Below are 4,628 nucleotides of genomic sequence, written 5' to 3' on the forward strand. Positions count from 1 at the left end.
CCCACTGAAATCAGGGACTAGACAAGGCTGTCCACTCCCTTCCTGACTTTTCGATATAGTACTCAAAGTTCTAGCCAGAGCAATTAGACAACAAAAGGAGGTCAAAGGGATTCAGATTGGAAAGGAAGAAGTCAAAGTATCACTATTTGCAGAAGATATGATAGTATACTTAAGTGACTCCAAAAATCCCACCAAAGAACTCCTAAACCTGATAGACAACTTCAGCAAAGTGGCTGGCTATAAAATTAACTCAAACAAATCAGTAGTCTTCCTATTTTCAAAGGATAAAGAGAATGAGAAAGAAATTAGGGAAATGACATACTTCAGAATAGTCACAAATAATATAAAATACCTTGGTGTAACTCTAACCAAGCAAGTGAAAGATCTGTATGACAAGAACTTCAAATCTCTGAAGAAAGAAATTGAAGATCTCAGAAGATCTCCCATGCTCATGGCTTGGCAGGTTTAATATAGTAAAAATGGCCATCTTACCTATAACAATCTACAGATTCAATGTCATCCCCATGAAATTCCTACTCAATTCTTCATAGAGTTAGAAAGAGCAATTTCCAAATTTATCTGGAACAACAAAACCCAGGATATCGAAAACTATTCTCAACAATAAAAGAACTTCTGGTGGAATCACCATCCCTGACCTCAAGCTATACTACAGAACTATAGTGATAAAAACTGCATGGTATTGGTACAGGGACAGGCAGGTAGATCAATGGAATAAAATTGAAGACACAGAAATGAGCCCTCACACCTATGGTCACTTGATCTTTGACAAAGGAGCTAAAACCATCCAGTGGAAAAAAGACAGCATGTTCAACAAATGGTGCTGGGTCAACTGGCAGTCAACAAGTAAAAGAATGCAAATTGATCCATTCTTATCTCCCTGTACAAAGCTCAAGTCCAAGTGGATCAAGGACCTCCTCCACATAAAACCAGATACACTGAATCTAATAGAAGAGAAAGTGGGGAAGAACCTGGAGCACATGGGCACTGGTGCTCTAAGATCAAGAATTGACAAATGGGACCTCCTAAATTTGTAAAGCTTCTGTAAGGCAAAGGACACTGTCAAGAGGACAAAATGTCAACTAACAGATTGGGAAAAGTTCTTTACCAATCCTACATCTGATAGAGAGCTAATATCCAATATACACAAAGAACTCAAGAAGTTAGACTCCAGAGAACCAAATAACCTTATTAAAAATGGAGTACAGAGCTAAACAAAGAATTCTCAACTGAGGAATACTGGATGGCTGAGAAACACCTAAAGAAATGTTCAACATCCTTAATCATCAGGGAAATGCAAACAGAAAACCTCCGAGATTCCACTTCACACCAGTCAGAATGCCCAAAATCAAAAACTCAGGGGACAGCAAATGCTGGAGAAGCTATGGAGAAAGAGGAATACTCTTCCATTGCTGGTGAGATTGCAATCTGGTAAAATCACTCTGGAAATCAGCTTGGCAATTCCTCATAAAACTGGACATAGCACTACCTGAGGACCCTGCTATACCACTCCTGGGCATATACCCAGAAGATGCTCCAACATGTAATAAGGACACATTCTCCACTATGTTCATAGCAACCTTATTTATAATAGCCAGAAGCTGGAAAGAACCCAGATGTCCCTCAACAGAGGAATGGATACAAAAAAATGTGGTACATTTATATAATGGAGTACTACTCAGCTATTAAAAACAATGAAATTCTTAGGCAAATGGATGGAGCTAGAAAATATCATCCTGAGTGAAGTAACCCAATCACCAAAGAACACACATGGTATGCACTTGCTGATAAGTGGATACTAGCCCAAAAGCTCGAAATATCCAAGATACAACTCACAGACCACATGTAGCTCAAGAAGGAAGACCAAATAGACCAGTAGATACTTTGATCATCATTGGAAAGTGGATCAAAACACCCATGGCTCACAGCCAACCAATAGAAGGAGCATAGGGTCCCTAATGGATCAGCTAGAGAAAGGACCCAAGGAATTTAAGGGGCTTGCAGTGCCACAGGAGGAACAACAACATGAGTCACCCAGTACTCCCAGAGCTCCCAGGGACAAAACCACCAACCAAAGAGTACACATGGAGGGACCCTTGGCTCCAGCTACATATGTAGCAGAAAATGGCCACTTCAGACGTCAATGAGAGGAGAGGCCATTGGTCCTGTGAAGGCTTGGTTCCCCAGAATAGGAGAATGCAAGTCAGAAAATTGGAGAGGGGAGTGAGCAAGGGGGGGGATGGGATAGGGGGATTTTGGAGGGGTTATGCAGAAAGGGGATACCATTTGAAATGTAAATAAAGCAAATATCTAATTAAAAAGGAATGAAAAAAAAGAAAAAAGAAAGAAACCTTATCTTCTCATATATTTCTGAAAGATACTGACTTTCTTACAGTAATACTGCTGCCCCTGACCTCCTCAGTGACTAGTGGTCAGGAAATATAAAAAGAGTTGTGCTTGCTGCAAATTTTTATGTTTCAGATTTTATAGTTCCCTTTTTCTGTTCTAAATCTGTCCTACTCTGTATCACAAGAAAATGTAGCACAGGAAACTAGAGAAACATTTACCCACCCTTCTAGGACCTTTGTACTCCAACTTCTGTGTATGATTTCAGTAAAAGCCTGGGGCTGAGTCAAGTCCATATGGGCATTCTGACTCCTGTGCAGAAAGCTCTCCCAGAAAAGAATAAGCCTGTCAGTTTCCTCAATTGATGTGTTTTCTCACGTGCCTACCAGGTATCCCTAGGCCTTGACGAGTCCTATCCCCTGCCCCCCCCCCACTCGTGTCAAGGCTGGACCCTGGCATAAACGGTTGCTAAGAGTGGGAGAATCAGTTTCCTCCAGGAACAAGCTCCTGGATAGGTTGGCCAATCCCATGTGGTCAGCCCTAGATATGTGTTCATATTAGCAACAGTAAACAAGTGCAGTGGGTTACATATGTTTGACCGAGAATGGCTTCCATAAGATCATACATTTGGAAACAGTTGTTGGAGTGGTCCTCGCCCTCCTAATGCTGACACCCTTTAATGCAGTTTCCCATGTGGTGCTGACCCCCAACCATAAACATATTTTTTGTTGCTACTTCAAATTGTAATTTTGCTTCTGTTATAAATCATAATGTATATTTGTGTTTTCCGATGGTCTTAGATGAACAATGTGAAAGGTTTTATTCAACCCACAAAGGGGTTGCGACCCACAGGTTGAGAAACACTGATTTGGTGGAACTATTTAGGAAGGATTAAGATGCATGGCCTGTTGAAGGAGGTGTGGCATGGGGCTGCTTTGTAGTTTCAAAGGCCCATGTCCCTCTTAGCTAGTTCTCTCTCTCTCTCTCCCCCCCTCCCCACCCCCTGGACCCCTCTCTCTGCATCCTGCTTGTGGATCAGACGTAAGCTCTCCACCACTGATTTGTGCCATGCTTGCCTGCCTGTCGACATGCTCCCTGCCGTGATGTCATAAGCTCTAACCCTTGAGGACGGTGAGCCCCCAAATTCAATGCTTTCTAAGCTGCCTTGCTCATTGTGTTTAGTCTCAGCATATAAAAGTCACTAAGACATGTAAGAATAAGGGAGAATGAGACAGGCAGATCTCTAAGTTCAAGAACAGCCTGGTCTACAGAATGAGTTCCAAGAGAAGCAGGACTATACAGAGAAGACATGGCCGATAAATAAATAAATGCAGCATATGCCTTTGTTAGTTGGTGGTAGCTCATGCCTTTAATCTCAGCATTTGGGAACATGGGAGGCAGAGGCAAGTGAATCTCTGAGTTCCAAGACAGCCTAGTTTACAGAGTACAACCCATTCTGAGACAGCTAGGGCTACACAGAGAAACCTGTCTCAATCAAACTAACAACCAACCAACAACTAAACAGAAAGGAAAGAAAGGAAGGAAGACGAAGGAAGGAAGGAAGGAAGGAAGGAAGGAAGGAAGGAAGGAAGGAAGGAAGGAAGGAAGGAAGGAAGGAAGGAAGGAAGGAAGACATACATTGTTTTGAAGAGTGGGGGCTGTGGGAGGAGACGGAGGGCAAGCAGGGAGGGAGGGAGGGAGGGAGGGATGTCAATGAAGCATTCATGTATGGAGCCCTCAAAACAAGAGGAGGAGGAGCTGATGGTGGTGCTGGAGTAATGGCGCAGTGCTTAAGAGTACTGGTTGTTCTTCCATAGGACCCGGTCAATTCCTAGCACCCACATAAGCATTTGTAACTCTAGTCCCATAGACTAGGGTCTAATGTTCTCTCTCCTTCATGGGCACCAGGCATGCACATGGTACACAACCAAACATGTAGAAAAAAACACCCATAAAAGCTTTAATTAATTAAACTAAAATTTAATCTTTAGAAATATTTACAAATCCATTTGTTTTGAAAAGAAAACATAGAGGAACGGTATGAGGAGACACATTTCTGGTTCGACTGTCTCTGGTTACTTTAATCCAAGTCATGCGGGGTGGCAGCTTTGGGTAGCAATTTTATGAAAGCATTTGAAAGGTCAGAAGCCCAATGCTGGCATTTATTTTAATTGTTGCCAACCCACAGACTTCATCGCTCTCTGCACTGCTGCTGCTGCGAGCCAATCACAGGCTTTGTCTCTCTCAGCACTGCTGTTGTGGGC

This window comes from Apodemus sylvaticus, chromosome 13, assembly GCF_947179515.1.
Source record: "Apodemus sylvaticus chromosome 13, mApoSyl1.1, whole genome shotgun sequence".
Classification (NCBI taxonomy): domain Eukaryota; kingdom Metazoa; phylum Chordata; class Mammalia; order Rodentia; family Muridae; genus Apodemus; species Apodemus sylvaticus.